The 22,017-nt window shown below is 46.9% G+C and overlaps 1 long non-coding RNA gene across 1 annotated transcript; it reads right to left on the bottom strand.

The window, feature by feature from the left end:
- Positions 1-11,202: 11,202 nt before the first annotated feature.
- Positions 11,203-21,878, bottom strand: LOC123582806. Its single transcript, XR_006704580.1, has 3 exons — positions 21,650-21,878; positions 13,414-13,492; positions 11,203-11,654 (listed from the first exon to the last, which is right to left on the bottom strand). It is a non-coding gene; the product is annotated as an uncharacterized LOC123582806 (long non-coding RNA).
- Positions 21,879-22,017: the final 139 nt, after the last annotated feature.

The raw sequence follows: 22,017 nt of genomic DNA, 5'->3' as shown, positions 1-22,017 counted from the left end.
CATCGGAGGATTTTAGGCACGAGACGCACATAATTACAATAGGATTTTCGATTACGATGGCCCCCAAGGTCATGAAGACCTAAGTAGAAGTGGAAAGATAAGTCTGCGGTCAGGCTGTCAAAGATATTTGTCCTTTTTTTTGGCTTTCTGGAATTCAATACTTCACATCCCCCTCACCACCTGCCTCCCTCCCAGCAGCCCGATTTCCCTTTGGGGAGAAACTCCCCACCATTTTGTGGAGCCTGGAGGGAGACAGTTCCCTCTCCTGTTGCCAAAGGGCAAGATTCTCCATCTCACGGTTCTGGAGCGGCCAGGGCCGGGCCTGTGACCCACACAGCCCATCTGACACTCCCTTCTAGGAACTTTGCATTTGGAGAGGGTAAATAAAAACAGACTTTTCATAGACGATGGTGGACTGTGTTTTCCCAAAATGGCCCTAGCAACCTTTCTGATCCCACAAGCTCATTCAGAGCCTCAGCACTCCCCATCAGGTGGTGTGGAGTCTATTCCCTCTCCAGAAGAGGAAAAACAGAAGTAAGAGGACAAGACGTCAGAGACGATGTCATAAAAAGTGAAATGGCTTCCATTTGGCTCATTCTTTCTAGAGAAGCTTGCCCTAGGAAGCCAGCCACCATGTTGCAAGGAAGCCCAGGAGACTTGGAGGAGCCATGTGTAGGTGCTCCAGCCAATAGCCCAGCTAGGCCAGCAGACATGTGGGTGAGGGAGACTTTAGATGATCCCCAGGCCTCAGCCTTCAAGCCATCGCAGCTGATGCCAGATAGAGTAATAAGCTGTCCCCTCCAAGCCATGCCCAAACTGCTGATTCCTGAACAAAACAATCTTGTCATTTAGGTCACTGAAGTTTGTGTAGCTTGTTACACAGAGCTAGATCACTGGAAGAGTGACCTTGACTGGGGATCCAACTGCCTGGTCTCCAGAGGTCTCCACACTCCTAGCTGTTTTCTAGTTCTGACTCCCTAGCTTCTCACTAGTGTTGGGTCACCAAATCTCCTTCCAGTGAGCATTCTGACTGTGTGACACACACAGCAAGATGGGGTGTCCGTGGCTGCAAGCGCTCTCCCCAGCTGATGAGGAGCATATTGTTACGGTCCAGGAGAGGGACTGTGAGGGTCTGAGAACAGATGTGATGGCAAGGAGGGGTTGAAGTCAATGAATATATAAGCGCACAGAATCCAACAGGACCTCGGGGAGATGTGGGAAAGGATACAGGCAAGGAGGCTTCTCAGGCTTCTAACTGGGCCACTGGGCAGATGTTCATGCCATTCAGTGAGGAAAATAATTCAAGAGAAAGCAGCTTTCAGGGAACTAAAGCATGCAAACTAATTACAAGTTCAGTTATCCACGTGGTAATTTTGAGATGCCTGTGGGAAACACATGTGGCACTGTCTACAACACACAGGAGCACGTCCAGAGCTTTCTGGCTTCACCACGTAACTCACGAGAGACAATGCTACGGACCAGGATGAAAGTCTCCTCGCTGCAGGAATCTGAGGGAAGTTAAGCCCTGATACTGTTCAGAGTGAGTCTTTAACTGTAAGAAGTGCTCTCTCTCTCCACCAGGCGTGTGTGTGTGTGTGTGTGTGTGTGTGTGTGTGTGTGTAAGAGTGTGTGCATGTGCTTGTATGTGAAGGCATCCAGGTGAATATTCATGCCTTCTCAAACAGAAGCTGGAAGGGACCAGCGTCTTCTGTTTCTGTCACGTGACCCCACCATGTGTCACAGACCAGCTCAAAATGTTGATAACTGACTTAATATAAGCATGAGAATAACTACGCATTTATGTAAAGTCTTTCTCAAAGGAGCACTCAGCATCCTGCAGATAATGGACTTATTTATCCTCAGAGCACCTCTGTGAGGCAGTTACAGGACAGGGGTGACCAGACTCGTGTAATAAATAATGTCAAAAACAGCGTGAAGCAAAACTAGCCTATATGTCTGAGGCCCTGGGGGAGATGGGATGGGCCCAAGGTCACCCAGGAAGTTGGGAACAGCTCAAGCCTTTGTGCGGTGATGGCATGACTCATATTCTCTCCGAATGTCCCCTGGGCGTGCTCAGTCCTGTCACCTGCATGGTGAGTCTGTGGTTGTAAGGAGTTAAGAGGTAAATCTGCCAGGCTGACTGGTTAAGACAAGCCAACACCTCCTCTTCTAACCAAACATTTCCTGCACACCAACAGGCCCAAAATGTCTGCTTGGAAACCCAGAGACAGAGTCCACATAAGCAATTGGGACTCTGGTCTGATAGATTGGGTTTAAAAAAAAAAAAAAAATCCAACACAAGGAATTACAAATCAGTGGAGAGGAAACCATCCCCAGCCTCTCACAACAACAACCACTTCCCGCCCTGTGAGAGCCACAGGCAGCACTGGTCATAAAAAGCCCTCTCTTGGCCAGAGTGGGTTTGCTCCAGAGTCTCCAAGTGCAAACAGAAGTTGAATAAGGGCTATATACTGTATTTGTTTAAATTTCATGCCAGTGAATGTCTGTGACGCAGGAGACAGGTTTATGGAGAGAGAAATAAAATGTTGACAAATGGCCCTGTAATCAACTGGAACATGCAATAAATCATTAGAATGCCAATAACACTTCCAGGACAAGCTTAGAAAGGTCATTACTGTGTCACAATATATCTTCCAGCACCAAACAAAGCAAATAGAACATGTTGGGAATAGGATTATGGGGGAAGCATCTGTCAGTCCTAATTAAGAATTAACTACAGATCGTATCTTGGGAGATGTATAATTTATTTTCCCTCTTCTTCCTCCCTACACACTCGCAAAAAGAAAAATAAATCAATAAAAAAGTTAACCCATTCTAGATCAGAGACAGCGTCAGAGTAGCAAGTTACAAAGCGTAGACCAGGGAGAGTGGAGATCCTGGGGGGAGCGAGAAGCAGGCCAAGGAAGGAGGAGAGGGTTCCTGGCACCACGCTGGGCCTGGGCAGAGGGCTAGGGAGCTTGCATCCAGCCAGGGCCTCGACACTTCTAGATTTGTCCCAGCCCAGCCCAGCCCACGATGCTCAGTTTCACACCATCAGGAATGTTGGGGTTATTTAATACCTTGGCAACGAGGTCTCACAAGCTAGAAAGGGGCAGGAGGAAGGTTGGAAGTTAAAAAAACAAAAAAGTGCCAAGTCCCTTCTACCTGAATGTACCAGCTCTGATGGAGTTTGGCTGCGAGCACAAAAAACCCAAGTCACGGCGACTTAAACAAAGAAGTGTTTGTTTTTCTCACACAACAGAAGTCTAGAGGTGGGAGGTGCTGGACCGGCTTTCTGAATGTCTGCCTTATAGTCTTTAGGGCGTTGGCTTTTGCCCTGCTGTGACTCCCTGGTCACAAGGTGGCTACCGCACCTCCAGACACCACGGCCATGTCCAAGGGAAGAGCGGAGGGGAGAGGATGTCTCCAGCCCTCGTTGCCATTGGTATCAGAAGTTTTCCCAGATCCCACCAGCGAACCTCAGCATTTCTCTCACTGACCAAATTGCCCCAGATGGCTGCCAAAGAGCCTGGGAGGTGAAGTGGACACATTGTCACATTGAATAAAAATGGGGCTCTGTTTGCAAGGAGGTGGGGACCAATGGGTTTTGCGCTGGCAACTGACAGGGTCTGTGAGGTGGTGAAGTGGAATTGGGGCCGAAGCCGGGCCCCGCAGAGGAGGGGCCGTGTGTCTTCCTCACGCCGTGGACAGAAACGTTCCCTGTCCCCCGAGGTACTGCTCCCCCAGGCTCGGCTTCCCAGCTCTGCCCTTGCACAACTGCTGCCGCTGAGTGTGCATGGCCACACGGGCCAAAAGCGTTCCCATCTGTCCTGTTCTTGGCTACCAAGGGCAAGGCCTTGGGAACAGCTCTGAGTAACTCACAGCGTTCAGAGGAAAGCCAGTGCGGCCATCTAAGAGGCAAGGAAGGGGAGAGGGGAAGGTAGCCACTCTTTCAGCTCAGACCTTGCTTCAGATGGCTCTTTCATGAGTGGTAGCAGCCTGGCAGGGCCCCGGATGTCTTTTATTGTTTAGCTGGGCTTTGTTTTCCTCCAAGCAACTTCTTCTTCTGCCCACTATTAGGCTGTGTGTGTGTGTGTGTGTGTGCGTGCGCGTGTATGTGTCCACCTGTGTACCTGTGTGCGTGTATCTTCCTTTCTCACTGCCCCTTCCCCCTTCCTGTCACAAGCCGGGCCCCATCCTATCATGCAGGTGACTTCAGGGCACGTTTGAGGATATTTTGACACACCACCTGCTTTTTTTATGTTATGATTATTATTGTCACCATCATTAACGGCATCACCTTTGTCATTGCTCTTTGCTCATTCTTCCTGCCTTCCCTCCTCAGCTCTCTTTTTCTGCTTGAGTTTGCATTTCTCCCCTTATTTTATTTTATTTTTTTCTGCTGACAGAGACAAGAGCTCGTCCTAGTTCACCATTTCAGGATTTGTTGCGAACTTCAAGGTAGAGGTTTATGGCTGCGGGTGTCCTGGTTATAGGATGGTTCTTATGGGTCCTAATAAACTCAGCTGCTCTAGGGTCCTCTTAAATTCCAGTATGAGAGACGGAGGAAAGGCATTACTCAGTCCTGTTACAGGCAGGAATCCTCACCCTTGAAGGCTGAGGATAATGTTTCTTTCTTGGGGGAGCAAAAGCCTATAACTCTCAAATGCTGCCCAGGAACCAGAGGGTAAAGAAAAGTCCTTTTCTCCTTCCCAGTTGCCTAGATGGATGGCAGATGGGACACACGGTTGGAGCTAGAAAGATGGGCACAGAGCAAGGATTGAAATGCAGCAGTATTTTTTTGCCAACCCCAAAAAGCCTATCCTTACATGCTGAGCGTGCAGTCGGGCTGGTTGAAACTCCCACGCGGCTCCATTTTGCACAAGCACAGGCTGTGGGCTTCGTAGGGCGGCCACCCAGGCCTGCCAGAAACAGCCATCGTCGCATCCCTAAATACAGCCTCTCACAAAATTCTCTCACTTACTTCTTTCGCAAGATGCTCATAACAGATCTGATTATTATTTCTATCTTTCTCATGAGAAAGCTGGGGCTTAGAAGGAGGCTACTTGCCAGGGGTCATAGTTGGTAAGTGGCGGCTGGGACCCAAACCCAAGTTGCTGCCATGTAATCCAGGGCTAATCTAATGTAACTGAGCTGTCCCCATTGGAAGTCTAGGACTGCTGGCAGACATGGGAAGGTCTGTGCCCACAGTTGGAACCACCTCCACGAAAGGCCGAACTAACACGCCCTTGTACGAGTTAAGCGTATGCTGACTTGGGAAGTAACTGCCCTAAACCAGAGCTGTCTGCCCTTGGGAAAGTCACTTAGCCTCTCTGGGTCTCAGTTTTCTACTTTATAAAATGAAGATCATACTCAAGATGAAAAATTTTAGGGTGCCTCGGGGCCTACCATGCAAGAAGGGGGTGTCCTGCCCCCTCTGTTGTGTGTTACTTATTGAGGTTCAATGTGAACAGGATGGTGTACGTGAGATTCTACTAATTAAAGAAAAAGTTTTTAATGTTTCAAAAACACTTGGACTGGGGAGCACCTGGGTGGCTCATTCAATTAAGTGTCCGACTCTTGATTTCGGCCCAGGTCATGATCTCACAGTTCATGGGATCAAGCCTCACATCAGGCTCTGTGCTGGAAGTGCAGAGCCTGCTTGGGATTCTCTCTCTCCCTCTCTCTCTGCTCTTTCCCCCACTCTCTCCCTCACTCTCTCTCTTAATTAATTAATTAATTAATTAACTTTAAAGAAAAATACGTGGACTGGACATACTCTCTAAGACCCTTACGTTTTGTCCATGGAGTCACCAGCACCAACCAAGCATCTACCCTTGCGTATTGACAGCGGTCTTGGCCAAGTGCCTTACACACAGCTATTACTCTAAAATGGTGGCCACCATTTTGCCAAGTGACTCCCTCATGCTGGACACCCACGAAAGGGTTGACACCTGTGCACAGTGAGACATTTATGGCAGTGAGGGGGCGGGGGGCTGGTGGCCTACGGGGGTGGCCTTTTACCAAGATTTTTCTTGGGGATTTGACATGTAACCAATGGCCGGTTGGTATCGTAAGGTTCGTGTTCAGATACAATTTCAAACTCTGTGTTTCCCCGTCTCCAGCATGGATGAAGACACGGAGTAATTTCGCCTGCAGAATGATTTTTTATTTATAAAGTTGTGCAATTTAGAGTGGTATTTCGGGTCACCTTAAGCTCTCCTGTACAACCTGGATTTTGCATTAAATGAAAACTATTAGTATTCGGAAACGCTTTACCATGAGGGTGGCGGTATGACCATGACCTCTGTGTTTATGTAAACGTGTTTTCATTACCACCAGGTCTGGGCTGGGAAGGGGGAGCTGGAACACCACTGCTTGTTAACACTGTCCTTGCAAATGTTCTTTTATTAGCAGCAGCTCGGGTCTGAGGGGGTCGAGCACCGCCCATTGGTTCTGAATCACTCCCATAGCCCACAGCATGGGCGCCCTCCTAGAGGACACCCAAGCAAGGGCCCGGCTCAGGAAGGACCTGCGTAGCCTCCTGTCCTCTGCTCTGTGTTTTTCTCGGATCATCCTGGATCCCTTCCTCCTCACCCCCCCTCCCCTTCCAGGACTAGTAGACCAGAGGTCAACAGACTATGGCCCCCAGCCCAAATCTGGCCCACTGCCTATTTCTGCACAGCCCTGGAGCTATGAAATGGTTTGGGCATTTTTAAGTGATTGGACAAAATTAAACAAAGAGTAATATCTCATGACATATGAAAATCCTATGTCATTCAAATTTCAGTGTGCATCAGTGGAGTTTTATTAGAAGCCAGCCATACTTATTCATTTACATGGTGTCTATGCACTCTCTCAAAATTCTCCCAAGGCAGTTGAGTAGTTACAATGGAGCCCTTATGACCCCCAAAGCCTGTAGTATTTGCCAGCCCGCAAGCTGGGTCAACACTGACTTCTCTCACCCCCTTGGCAGTCACGAACGCCTGATGGATATCCCCTTAACATATCTGGAGTACACCCCATTCTCTTACTGTTAATTAAGGACCTCAGTCTCTCTCACCAGGACTTCTGTAACAACCTCCAGATGGGTCTCCCACTTCTAGTCCTGCTTCCTGGACCATCTCCCGAGTATCCAGAATTCAGTGGTGTAAACAGGGTAAGGGCATGGACTCTGGAGCAAGACCACCCGGCTTTGAATCCTGGCTCTGCCTTCTTATTATCTGTGTGGACCTTGGCAAGCCATTTAAGCCCCGTGCCTCAGTTTCCCCATCTGCAAAATGGGGATGATAATATCACCTGTCTTATGAGGTTATCATGAGGATTATTTGCAAAGCCTTTAAACAGTCCCCAGAACAATGCCAGTATTTGCTACTGTTATCCATGGAAAATTTTAAGTTGACCATGTCATTCTTCTGTCTGGGACTGAGAGGCATCAGTGGCTCCTGGTCATTTATCAGATAAAGTTAGGACTCCTCTGCACGGCATGCAGTCCCTCTGTGACCTGATCACCATCTACACGTCTCCAGCTACATCTGTCCCAACTTCCTGCCTCACGTGTTCTGCTGTAACAACTCCAGTTACTTCTGGCCCCCTCATACTCTCACTTTGTCTCTCCAGGACCCCCTTTGTAGGCCCTGCTCAGATTTCACTTCCTCCCAGAAGTCTTCTCTGACTGCCTGTCCCCTGTACTCACATCGTACTCCATGCAGAGATCCAAAATGGCCTCCCACATGGAATCAAGTGGCCTCCCACATGGAATCTGCTGACTCCAGCCGCAGAGAGTGAGATACTTGAGAAAGTGGGGAGCATCTTAGGAATTAACTCGAGAGAAAGGAGGGGCTCTCATCAGAAGACTTTGAGGAAACACATCTTGACCAGGGGTCTCTTTCAGCCAAGTCTTGGAGGCTGAGTAGGACAAGGATTGGCCTTGTTCATTTTTCCTTTCCCAGAGCCTAGAACTGTGCTGGATGCGTTGGCATCTTTCCTAAATGTCTGCAGAATGAATGACTGAATTAATTAAGGAGCCGATCACTTAATCATTCCTTCCTTTGGATCGCTGTAAGCTTGTGTGGGTTCATTTCAGCCTTGTCTCCCATGCCCTATACCTTTGAATTCGTTATTTCAGATTGAAATAGGTTTCCAAGCCCTTTAGAAAGCAAGGAGAGAGGGGGCGCCTGGGTGGCTCAGTGGGTTAGGCGTACGACTTCATCTCAGGCCATGATCTCATGGTCTGTGAGTTCGAGCCCCACATCGGGCTCTGTGCTGACAGCTCAGAGCCTGCGTGGGATTCTGTGTCTCCCTCTCTCTCTGCCTCTCCCCTGCTCACGTTCTTTCTGTCTCTCAAAACTAAACGTTAAAAAAATTTTTTTTTAAAGAAAGAAAGCAAGGAGAGAGTCTCGAGGGAACTCTCCATTCATATCAGACACAGTGGCCTGAGTCATCCCCCTAAAGCTACTACTTGGATCTTGTTGGTGCCCTGCTCTAAATTCTTCAGGGCTCCTTTCACCTGCCCAACTAAGGCCAACCCCCTGGAACTGACTTTCAACCTGTCTCTCAGGATTTCCCTACCCACATCCTGGGACACTACCGAACAGAACCCCAGGACCCTCAACCCTGCCTTTGCAGAGACAGTCCACACAGTGCCTCGCATGTGGAATGCTTTGCAATGTTAGTTTGTGATTGTAATTGGAGTAAGGGCCAAATCAGATCAGATCACTCTGCATCAAATGGGAGTCGTACTTCTTCCCTTCTCCAAAGATGGAGCTCCTCTTGACCCCCTCTGTGTCCATCTCCTACACTTCCTTCAGGAGCAGCATAATGCCAACCCCTCCTGACCTCCCTTCCTCCCTCCCCTCAGAGTACACTCTTCCTTTTCACGTTATCTGGACCTCTTAAAATGCTTCCCATTTCTACCTTGCATTGTGGTTACTGATGTGCAGATCTGGTCTCCTCTGCTGGCTTAGGAAGATGGGATCACGGTCTGCTGTGAAAGCCCAGGGCCCCCCCACTAGGCCTGACCCCCCGAGAGGCTCACAGAATGTTGCATGAGTGAGTGACCGGGCCACTCTCTCTCCAAACAGCACCTTGACTAAGAGGGGAAAGGACTCTGCCAGGTTACTAACTTATAGCTCCTCCAGGGCATCAGGGCGGTGGTTCTACCCTCCCAATATCCCCTAAGCCCACTTGGGAAAAGTCCATTTTACAGACAAAGAAGCTGGGACTCAGAAAGGTTGGCTTGCTCAAGGTCCCACAGCTAGTGAGCAGGTCCCCTCCCCACATAAGCCCATGGTCCTACAAGGCCATGGGCCAACGACAAATGGCTCACTGGGGGCTTTCGACCCCTCCAGAACCACTTCCACCAGGAGATTTTAACGCAACTCTGACAGAACATAGAAGCTCAGCTAATATGAGTGAAGCCCTTGACACCCTCACCATCCCTACCTCCTACCCCAGAAGCACTTAAAAGCTGTTTAAGGTGAATTGTTTATACACTGTGGCTGTCATTACTGTTACGGATGTTTGCAATGGGGTCTCCGTACCACTCCACAGTCACCGTCTGCCGGTCTCTCTCTGTCTGTCTACCTATGTGTTTACATAGCACCTATCACTAGTGTATCGGCACGCTCTGACAAACAAGCTGCGTCGTGCAGGAAGAAGAGAAAAAAGTTGCTGGTGACTGACGCTGTTAATTATCACTTCGTTATACCCAGGCACTCCCGAAAGTGGCACATGATAGCTTTCAGTGCCCGTGCACATGTGCATGTATTTGAAGACATCCTCCCCCATCACAACACGATATAAACCATAATCATCACACAACACGACATGCAACGCAGCAGTTCTCACCCACGTGGCAACAATACCACACACTCAGAACAGCTGTGACCAAAATGGCTAGGACATATTTATTACCTGACCAGGGTTTTAGTTGCCCGCAAGTTTAGTGGAGCCGAGAACCCAACGTGGCCGCTGAATAAAAACAAGGCTGGGTCCAACGTAGGCTTCCTCCGTAGAAGCAGAAGGTCCAGATCGCAGAAAGCAGAGACCCTACTGTATTTGGCAATGTGCGGACCACACTTGTTGTGTTGTGTTAAATCCCAAGAGGCACATTGAAACCCTGGAGGCTGTCCAGACAAGGGTGACCGGCATGGTGACAAGTCTGGTAACTCGTCATACGAGACATGTGGAAGGAATTAAGTATGTTCAATCTGGAGAACAGACTGTTGAAGGGAAATGAATCACTGTCTGAAGACATGTGTTCCGCGTGGCTCCAGATGCCCGAGCTACTATGGTACAAATGGAGAGGGTAGTCAGGCCCCGAGGGTGACAGGGCAGAGGACAGCATTAGAAGTCAGCTGATCTACACCATATCCGTTGCCGCAATTGAGATCCGAGGGAGTTTAGCTCAAGGCCCAAGTGCCCACCCCTCTTAAAGTGTTATGTGGACACCGGAAGGCTTACCTCTCATGGTCATCTCTGCCTCTAGGCTCCTGTGTCTGTTAATACTATCTATTTGCCGTCCACAAAAGTTCAAGGATGGAATGAAGCTCTTTCTCAATCCCTTCACACACACACACACACACACACACACCACTCTACAAAGCGCACATGACCCTAATAGACTGCCCTATGAAGAGGAGGAGAAGATAATGGAGAGAGGTTTACACTGTACCTCTGACGGTTCCACATGAGGCAGTAAGCATCCGTATAAAATGTCCTTTGTTCCCCCACCAACCTGCAGTTTCACTGAATGTTGATCCCACCCAGGCCCTGGCTTCTTTATTTTACCCATTCTCTCTCTTCTCCTCTTCTCTTTCTTCCTCCCTCCCAGGAACAAAAACAGTTCATTCCTCCCTTTGTCTCATACAGGGTAGTTTTCCCTCTTGCTGTCTTAGCATCCAGTAACAGCCAGACTTACAAAGTCACCCACATCCCCGCCTGGCTTGCCAGCATCTTCTCTAAACCCAGGTTTCTCCTTCCACTAGGGAAGTCCCGGTACCACGTCTTAAGAAATCAGCATTTCACCAATCCAATGAGATCCTGGGGAAGGAAGTGTCCATGGACAAATAAATTTGGGTAACTCCGCATACTGGAGATCCCTCCTGGATATTAGCAATGAACAAAGTAACTTGTTAATGCGTCTACAAAGTCCTCTAGTGAAGAAAACTGTTTAACTCTGTGAAACCAAATATTTTTGGAGCTTACTAAGCCATGCACTGATAAGAGCACCTCTGATATCCCATAGAATATGCCTTGGGATATGTGTGTGTAAGCAGGAGCCAGCCCGGGGGACATGTAGTCAGGTCCCAGGAGCAGAGGTGCTGGAAAGAATGAGTCACCTCATTGGAGCATGGACACTCATCCTGTTCCCAACTCCCTGGGTGACCTTGGGCCCATCCCATCTCCCCCAAGGCCTCAGACGTATAGGCTAGTTTTGCCTCATGCTGTCCTTGACATTATTTATTACATGAGTCTGGTCACCCCTGTCCTTTAACTGCCTCAGAGAAGTGCTCTAAGGATAAATAAGTCCATTATCTGCAGAGTGCTGAATGCTCCTTTGAGAAAGACTTTACATAAATGCGTAGTTATTCTTGTGCTTATATTAAGTCAGTTATCAACCTTTTGAGCTGGTCCAGGTCTCTGCGCAGGCCCTGTGGAGTAATAAGAAAGAAACAGTGGATGCAGCCCCAGGCCAAGTGGACCTTTCAGGAGAGTTTGAGATGGCTTGTCTATCTACCTATGTGCTTACACACACACACACACACACACACACACACACACACCTGGTGAGACACTCTCTAAGATTCAATATTTAGGCTGAACAACATGGCTGTTTTACTTGTGCCAGATTTCTGCATCTCTGCAGGCTTCTGCTCTGGTCATGATACCCTGTTTCTAACACGTCTACACAATCCTATTTTTTAGAAGAAAAAAAGCTGAGGCCAGAGAGATGAAAAGAATTCTCCGACATCCCATGAGAAGTGATGGCAAGACCAGGGCAGACTAAGGGCTTCACAGCCTATTACTTTTTCTCAGGCTTCTCCCAGGTGTCCAAGCTTATCTTTTTTTTTTTTTAAACAAATGGGCTTAATTTTTTAATTTTTTTAAGCTTTACTTGTTTTGAGAGAGAGAGAGAGAGAGTGAGTGAGAGAGAGAGAGAGAGAATGGGGGCAGAAAAAGAAGGAGAGAGAGAGAATCCCAAGCAGGCTCTGCACTGTCAGCACAGAGCCCAACATGGGGCTCGAACTCACAAACTGTGAGATCATGACCTGAGCCGAAATCAGGAGTTGGATGCTTAACCGACTGAGCCAGCAAGGCACCCCCAAGGTTTATCTTATTAGAAAGATTCTGGTGCTCTTTCCACCAGGCCATCTTTCCACACACAGACCTTTAGAAAAGGTGGAGCTATCCAGTAATAGATGTTGTTGAGTTTAGTGTTCCTCAAGATATCTGAGAAGAAGCCAGATCTGTCTAGGATGCCATGGACCGGTGGAATGCGGACCAGATGCTTCCTTCAACTATTCATCAACATTTATTTTTCATTTCCCAGGTAACATAGGCTGTCCTGTGCTCTACACAGTAATGAATAAAATCAAAGTCCCTGCCCTTATTTAGACTTACATTCCAGCGAAAAGGACAGGCAACAAGCAAACAAGGGTATGTGCTAATGGCATGTAATGATACTGCCATGAAGACAATGAAGACAGGCGAACAGGACGGAAACGGCGCACCTGAAACAGAGGAGGGAGACTGGTCCGGAGAACCTCACCATGCAGGTGCCATCTGGCGAAAGACTTGAAGGAAGTAAAGAAGTGAGCTTCGTGAATGTGGGGTGATGAGCCTTCTGGAGAAATAGAGCAGTAAAAGCAAAGGTTGGATGAGTCGAGGAACAGCAAGTGGGCCAGCGTGGCCAAAGCAAAGTGTGTGTGGAAGGTGTGGTAGGTCACAAGGTAAGGAGGAAGCTGGTGGAATCCAGGCCAACGTAAAGACAGTTGCTGCAAGCGTGCCTTCTATAGCTGATTCCATGACGACGTGACTATGTCACAATGTTACGTACCATCAGGTCTTGATTTCTATCATTCTGATAAGCATGCTGGCTTCATTTCTGAGCTGACTAACACACAATCAGGGGGCTGTTAAAGCACCTTCCCCCTGGGGCAGCACAATGCTGGGAGGAACAAGTAAACACAAAAGCTATAAAGTAAGGAATCCGTTTTTCCATTGCACTCTTCTGCAATATGGCTTAACAATATAACAGAGGGGCAAAAAACAATATAGCAGAGGGAGTTACCTTTTCTCCCCTTCGTTCCTCAAATATCAAACACATACCATATAGTGCTGTCTAGAATAAATACACTAGCACTTGTAAAACATACCTACTGTTTCTTTGGTTCAGTAGAATTCTCTTACCTTATCAATGATCAGGCAAGACCAGAATGCGGCTTCCCATCTGAAGCAGAGTTTGATGTAAGTTTAAGGTACCATATGTCTCAGGGAAAAGATAGGAATCTTTAAAAGCACCAAGAGTATAAAGGAAGGATCCAGAATCACAGGAAATCAAAAGAAAACAAGCAGAAGCATTGAAACTATGTGCAAGTTCAAGCACAACCAACAGCTAAATCTGAGGATTAATGGCCTCAAGTCTTCTATTTCATCCCTGCCCAAGAATGGGAGCTGGTCTCAGAGTCCCAGGTGCATTTCCCCTACAGGCGGTCATGAAGAGGTCTTAGTGCCCAAGGACGAGGAAACAAAGGGCCAGAGACTCAGTTGGTGATTGTCATCTATACAAGAGCCATAATACCTCCTCCCTGTCTGCAGTGAATCTACACACCTTACCCCATCTTCGTACACCGAGTAAAAGTCAGTTTCCTCAAAAGTCTCAAACCACCAAGGCCTCAATGTAGGACTGGATGCGATAGCAAAGAAGGCCACAGCCTACATTCTCTGTTTCTACCCAGCCCCGCAGCCATAAAGAAGAAATCTCAAGGCTCTTGGGTGGTAGAGCATGGTGAAACAGAGCCTTCCGCCGAACTAGGGGACGGACCACTGCAGGCTGAGGGACAGAAGCAAGCTCAGGGGATAATAAGGACATTGAAGCCAAACCTTTCCTGCTTCACAGTTTCCCGAGGGCCGAGCTTGCCTTCACTGATTGTAAACACTTAGTCGATCTTTGTCTCGATCGGAATGCACAACAGGAACAGGAGGCATTTTCCGCAGCCATAGTTTGTGATCCCCTCCGAATTGCTCTGTGCACCTAGGGCCACATGTCAACAAGGACCCAACTCCTCCCCCTGGCAGCTCATCTTTGCTGGAGAAGGCTGCTGTCAGCCCTATGATGCTTTCTGCAGGGTTATCCGTGAAAAGATGAAGTGGACACACCTGTCTGCTTCTCCGAATCTTCCCTTCGGAATCGAGAAACCAGAAAGCTCTGCTCCAGGGAGAAGAGCCTGTAACTGGATCGACTCTCCTGCTTTCAGAAGAGCTCACAAATTAGGGCTGCTCTCTCTGATACAGCAGCCACGAGCTGCGGTGACTATAGCACACTCGTAATAGGCTCATCAGAACCGAGGCGTGTGGTAAGTGAAGAGTACCCAATGTATTCTGAACGCTAAGTGCAAAAAAAAAAAAAAAAAAAAAAAAAAAAAAAAAAAAAGTAAAATATCTCATCACTTCCTATATTGCTTTTTTTTATATCGCTTATATTTGAGATATGTTAAGTAACATACGCTATTGAAATTAATTTCCCCTCTTTGTTTCTACTTTTTCTAAAATGACCACTAAAACATTTTAAATTACACGTGTGGCTTGTATTCTATTTCTACTGGGTGGCCCTGAGTTTGAAGATAAATAATCCTTGATAGCATTGGACAAGGAATACTAGTTCTTCCCAATCCGAGCACCCCATGTATAGAAAATACTGAATGCTATGGTGCCTCAATTTACCCAGCAGATGTGAAGGTCAATAATATAGAGAGGTGGAAAGACCATTGGCCTATGCACCGAGAGTTCAGGCCCAGGCACTCCATCAAGCAGATGTCTGATCATATTAGAGAGTCAAGCCAGATCAAGGCCTCTGATTAGCTAGCTGTGGCTATAGCTTACTGGCATACCTTCCACCCCTTCCTCTCAGATTTGGAGTCTCCCAATGTGAAATGCCTCACTGCCTTTCTGTCCCCAGTAGATGGCTATTATAGGTTCTAAAAATCAGTACAGCCTGAGTTGCTCAGGACTAGATGACCTTTGAGGTCTTTTTGGGATATAGTGGGGAAATGTGTGATTTGGGGGTTAGCTAAATCTAGATTCAAATTTCAGTTCTACTGTTTACAAGTGGTTTGAACTTTGACAAGCATCTTTACAACAAAAATTTAATGTTGATTTTTTTTGAGAGAGAGAGAGAGACAGAGACAGAGAGAGCATGAAGTGGGGAGGTGGCAGAGAGAGAGAGAGAGAGAGAGGGAGACACAGAATCTGAAGCAGGCTCCAGGCTCTGAGCTGTCAGCACAGAGCCCAATGTGGGGCCGAAGTCAGATACTCAACCGACCCAGCCACCCAGACACCCTGACAAGAATCTTAAAACCTGTCTGAGTCGTAATGTTTTCGTATATAAAATAGGTAAACTAATCTAAAGCTTCAGTAAAAATCTCACTGGCTTCCAGTGCTTCCACGGGACCTGGCACATAAAGAGTAGCTAATACTCATCTCTACTCTCACCACATTTTATAGTCTCCATTTTGTTGATTAAATCCTATTTCAGATGCAGTAGAGGAGCTAGCTGTTTAAATGAAGCCTGTTCTGAATCCTTGTCTGATGGGGAGAGTACTTCCCAAAAGCAGAGAACCTGCCTCCCCCATTTTCTGTTCCAGCCTTCTCTCATCCACCGGGAAACTCTCCTGTCCTCATTAATTAGTCTCCAGGAAATCCAAGTTTTTCTTCCCTGGGTTCTCAGGTGTACCAAAAATGAGGGGTATGTGCATCCAAAGCACTGCCTAGTGCTACCACGGTTCCCGATGCAAAACGCTCCTTTCATCCCAGATGGCAATGTGGAGAAAGAGAAGCCCCACCCTGCTTGCCTCCAGAGGTTTCCACAGAGGCCCAGTGGGGCGGGGGACTTGAGGGGCAGCCTGAGGAACTCAGTCTCCTGGAGTAGAGGGAGGAGGAGAGGATTTGGCAAGAAGTGGAAAGAGCAAAAGAAGAAGAAAAAACAAACACAGCTTTAATTAAACACAGTGAATCTAAATCAGAGAGGTATGCTCAGAGAGCAAGGAAGGGTGAAATGGAATTTTTAGAAGAAAACAACTTTGCCCACCTTCTTAGTCTCATTAACATTGAAATGAACCCCCTGAGGAGAAGGAGCTTGCCTCTGCCTGAGAGGAGGGTGGAAAGCTCCCTGAGCCTCCAAGGGACTTTGTGCCGGTGTGATCTGACAAAACAGGGTACCCCCTTCTAAGCCTCCCCCTGAGGCCTCTCCCTCCGCCTTGCATCAGGAGGCAGGAGGATTTCATTTCTTCTGTAGGTGGCTAAGCAGCAGGGCCTTGTGGGGGAGGTGCTGGGAATATGCCCGGGATCCTTTCTTGACCCCATGGGTTCTCCTAGCTCATCACATCTCCTTCCTCGTCCTGTCTCCTCCTCTTTTGCAGAGCATCCCAGTAAATCTCCACCACATGAAAGCAACTGGGATGTGTTGGGTCCAGCTGGACTCCGGGTCTCTGCAGCTGTCCTCTCCCCACGCTTGGGAAACTTGATGCTCTCCAAGGTCCAGGACTTAGCTTAGAGTGTTGCTTGCTGTTAATTTGACCTCAGGTCTGATAATTGGATGTCTCCTTTATCTCTGGCAGCTAGCCCCACCCTGAACCCAGTTCTTACATCTGGGCTTCTGTGCCAAGATCTTAAAAGGTGTCCTGGGTCACTCTCTTTAATTAGTCACTGCTGCTTAGAGTCTCCGGAACATCAGTCCAGTGGCCAGCTCTTTGTCAGGAGAAATATCCAGCCCCAGCTTCCCCATCTCAATACTTTCTCCGACCTATTCGGAAAATCTTTGCCATGTTGCTTTGGCATAGGTTTGACACAAAGTGGGGGATTAGTAAACATGTGTTGAATAAACAGACGACTGGATGAGTGAACCTAACTGAGGACTTAGGAAAACTTTAGATAGGGCCAGCCTTGTGTACTTGAATGCCATCCATGGCTCAGTAGTCTGCTAAAAGTCTCCAGTTTGAGTGTGGAACCTTCTCTACTAAATGACCAAACCATATTTGCAGCCATCCAGTAAATAACAAATCCTAGTGTTGATACTCAATAAAACACTGCTCTGCTGGCCAAAGTCAAGTTTGGCAACATCTTAGCTGACTCAATAGGCACTACATTTAGAGCAGGAGATCCCTGAAGCAAAGACGGTGGAGGTTCTGTTATGGAAACTGCATCTTCCCCGTGATTTAGTATTCAAAAACTTCCATTGAACAACCTCATTGAGCTGGCAGTGCAAATTTCTTAAATATTGCCCAAACAAATGATCATAAATTTAAGCACAACTTGAAGGTCCCTGAGGCAATGAAGAAAGTCTATAAAGAAAACCTATAAGGTAGGGGAAGGGCCTTACCCAGTGGAACCCATGAAAAAGAATCATGAAGAGAAAATACTCACGACAAGCTTTCGTTCAGTTTGGTTTTGCGTACTTAATAAATATCTGTAAAAGCATTCATTTGTTATTTTATATTCTCATTCAATTTCAACATCCCATTTTGGTAAGCTTATAGCATGAAAATGGAAACATCTAGGAATGGAAATAAAGGTCGAAGGCTATGATTTTTTAATAAATGTATAAGAATAAAGAAAGGAAGATAGAAAGGCTTTTTTAACCTTGATTCCCCTCCCCTTGCGAATGAGCTGGACACAGTAACTCACTTTCAACAAACAGAACGTGGCAAAGTGATGGTGTATGACTCCCGGGACTAAGTCATAAAAGACATTGTAGCTTCCTCTTCACTGTCTTGGATCACTTGCTCTTAGGAAAGCCAGCTGCCATGTGGTAAGGAAATCCAAGCAGACTTGTGGAAGGAGTTCATCTGGCAAAGAACTGAGGCCTCCTGTCAACAGCCAGACAGGAACAGAGGCCTTGTGAGGAAGTGAGCTAACTTGGAAAGTGATCCTCCAGCCCCAGTCAAGCCTTCGGATGACTATAGCCTCAGCCAGTGTCTTGACTGCAACCTCAGGAAAAGTCCTGAGCCAGAAATACCCACATAAGCTGTTTCCAAATGCCACAAAGTGTGAGATAATAACCACTAAGTTTGGGGGTATTGTCTTTCACAGCAGTAGAAAATCAATAGAGAAGATGGGCTACACTTCAATGATCCAAACAAGATTAGAACTGCAGAGCATGGGTTGTGGTGGGTTTGCTCACACCAATGAGCCCCTTTAGCTACTATCTAATAATGAGAGAAAGCTGGTGGAGCTGGGCCTTCTTATCCCGAGTACCGAACACTGGCAATGGCCAGCTTCAGGGTTTGGAAACCAAAAGTATGGCTGAGACACCTACACAAATCTCTTTTCCACGGCCCCAGACAAGATCTTACAGAAGAACCAACCAACCAAATACTGAAAGCACACTAACGTTATCACCATTTAAAAGCTCCTCAAAATAAACGCCTTCTACTTTTGGTAGCTGGGAATGAGATCTGTCATCTTATAGCCGTAAAACAGCACATTCCAATGTCATCTTTCTGTCTTTCCCAGATCCCCTATAAAATGATGGTACCTATTCAGTTGAGTATAAATTATTCTGTATACCTGCTCAGGAAGCTGGCTACTTCTAAGAATCATTAAAAAGAGGGGAAATTCTTCTGCCTTATAAATAAGTTCCCTTAATTTTATCTATGGGGGGGGGGCGGTTAGAGGTGAGAGGGGATCTATGCTTTCCACATATTGGATGCTCTTAACCTGAAACTGTATTCCCAACTCTTCCCTCTCTGCTTTGTACTCTCTTGATTCTGGGCACTTCTGAGGCTGTCTCCTAATGATGTGGTATAAGCAGCTTGTACAAGTTGGTGCCTTTCCCCCAGCAGGCAAAAGAATGTCCGTCCTACTGAAAATAACCTAGTATAGCAAAAGGATTATAAATCGCCATAGGACCAAACTAGATCCACTTTTGTGCTTTTTATATAGTATCAGCAAGATCAACGACATTTGTTCTGCTGCCTGGCAGGTATTAAATTCAGCTCATTGTGCTTACTTTGTTTGTCCAATGCGCATGCCTAACAATAACAGAGGAAGGGCTCCTCCAGAGCACCAACGCCATCCAAGCCTGTATCAGCGTCTATATATATCACGGTTAGGAGTGCTCAGCAAGCTGTCTGTTTATTTCCTACCTAAGTATTGCCAGCATCGAGATTATTTGAAGCCCTGTATTTTGAATGCCATGAAATGGGGGATATATCTGTAGTGGATGATGCAGAGAGAAAAGAAATTAACATTAAATACCTACTATGCAACAGTCATTACAGGTTTAATCTTCACTGGGTGAGTTATTACATTGCCCATTTTACAGATGAAAAAACTGAGCTTCAAAGAACTTATCTGCCTTAGACGACATAACCAGTAAAATGGTGGGACCAGGACTTGAGGCCAAAGCCTACGTATTTTCACTACACTATGCTACCTCCTTAGATTACAAGTAAGACTGTACCAAATAAAACACCAAATAAACCCTGTATCATGAAAGAAAGAAAGGGGACGGAGGGAGGAAGGGAGGGAGGGACAGAAAGAGAGAGAAGGAAGAAAGGAAGGGAGGAATGTAGGAGGGGAGGGGAAGGGGAAGGGGGAGGGGAAGGAGAAGGAGAAGGGGAAGGGGGAGGGGAAGGAAAGGGGAAGGGGAAGGGAAAGGGAAAGCAAAGGGGAGGGAAAGAAGGAGGGAGGGGCTGGGTGGGAGTAAGCAAGGGTTCATAGGACATTCGGGGTATACTTAATTTCCAAATAACCAACAGATTTTTGGCACCCACTGCAGAGATACTCGGTAGATTTTTCCTTAGTGGTTGTCTCTATATGTGAGCTAACTCACAGTCCCATAACCAGAAAAAATAAAATAAAATTTTATTGAGGTACAAATGAGAAGCATGGCTAGTGAAAGGTTAGTGGCAGAAGGGAACAATTCAGCTGATGAGTAAGACTAGCCAAGCCCCATCACCCAATCTCCATGTGTTCTCATGTTTAATACTCACCATGCATACGTTAATTCTTTTGAAATAATAAAAACTATGTTGCATTGTGAAAAAGAAATGGCTGTTGAGTGAGTTTAAAAGATATTTAAACTGTGCGTATTTTTAAATTAAACATAACTCTTTATGGATATGTTGTTAGGGAAAAAGTCAGAAATCTATACAAACGTGCCTTTATATATTGGGACAAATTGGGGAATCTGAAAAAGTCTTGGGACCTATGCTTTCCAAAAGTCGTGGGTGTATTATATAACAAATCCCCGTGTTGAGTGCGAGGGGGGTCCTGAAAGCCACAAGACATGATTAAAATCTCAACCCCAAGAGATGGTTAGTATACATGAACACTTGAAAACAATGTGAGAATTGGCACAAGACAGCATATGATTAATTGCCACTGATGAGGAACAGATTATCAGTTCTGGACATTCAGGGGGATGGACCACTCACCAGGAGTTGTAGAGGGCAGGAGGTTTTTATGGAGGAGGTCGATGAGAGTACAACCTTGGAAGAATCATGAATAAAACTTGGGCACGGATGGGGTGAAAGAGAGGGAAGAGAAGGAGGCATGCACATCTACAATAGGCCTTTCTGGTCAAGCTCTATACGTCTATCTATCAAAACCTTTCCCATTCAACAACAGTCATTTTGAGGGCATGCACTTTATAGAACCTATTAGCGTGTTGGACACCTAGTAGGTATTCAAAACTCTTTTGAATTATAATATTCCAGTCCTTGAAACCGTGCTCTGTGTGTGTGTGTGTGTGTGTGTGTGTGTGTGTGCATGAGAGAGAGAGAGAGAGAGAGAGAGAGAGAGAGACGGGAGCGGGGAGAGAGAGAGAGACAGGGGGAGAGAGAGAGAGAGAGAGAAAGAGAGAGAGAGAGAGAGATGCAGATAGGTGAATGGGGTGTCTGTCTTTCTGGAAAAGCTGAGATTCAAGGAAGCAGAGTGACTTCCAGGTCTCTGAGTCAATGAACAGGCCGGACTGGCGTTTGCAGCTTGCCCAGTCTACTCTTAAGTAGATGTTCCATGGCCCTGTTATGTTCAAAGGCAGACAGCCAAAGAAACTAAGGCAGCTCACAGATGCCTCTCAAAGATTTTGATCTGAAAGAATGACGTGATTACAATAATTATTAACAAATTGCTGTCACTTCCCAGATCCACAGTCAGGAACCTCACCAGGAACTCTGTTTACAGGGCCTTCGAGGCCAGAACCCCAGCACGATGGAAAGGACCAGAGCATCCCCCAAGCACCCCTCTACTCTGCTGGGTAGGAGACTACAGCTGAATGTAACTGAAGGCAGGAAGAGAAGTCACCCATGACTTCTTCCCTTCTTATTCCCAGAAGGTGTCCTGGGAAGGTGTCCAGTGGCTTCTAGGCCAGGCCCCAGGGTGTCTTGGAGCCACACCCCAGCCCTCGGTGGTAACAGACCCCCTTCACCTGTTCTGGCCCTAGTGAGGCTCCAGACGTCAGGAATGGATGCAGATTCTCCACGGTAGATCTCACTGTCCCAGCTGAGGCGCTCCAGCTCAGAAATCACGGCAAACTGCACCCTAATAGCTCTTTAAAAAGAAGTTGCACTTTTGACTTGGTGGAGTTAGCCAAATGGCTGGTAGAGAAGAAAAATGCAAAGCAGAAGAGAGGAGGGAAAAAAAAACAAAGCAACATTATCAGCCAGCTTTGATCTCAAGACTGTTTCATTACTGCACTCTGGGTTAAAAGGGGGGGGGGGGTGGGAAGCAACATTTCAGGCAGGAAATGTCTATTATTCAGAAATGTAATATAATTATGTGTCTGGATGGCCCAGT

The sequence above is a fragment of the Leopardus geoffroyi genome, chromosome B1 (assembly GCF_018350155.1).
Source record: "Leopardus geoffroyi isolate Oge1 chromosome B1, O.geoffroyi_Oge1_pat1.0, whole genome shotgun sequence".
Taxonomy (NCBI): domain Eukaryota; kingdom Metazoa; phylum Chordata; class Mammalia; order Carnivora; family Felidae; genus Leopardus; species Leopardus geoffroyi.
This window is presented reverse-complemented; position numbering and strand designations above follow the sequence as displayed.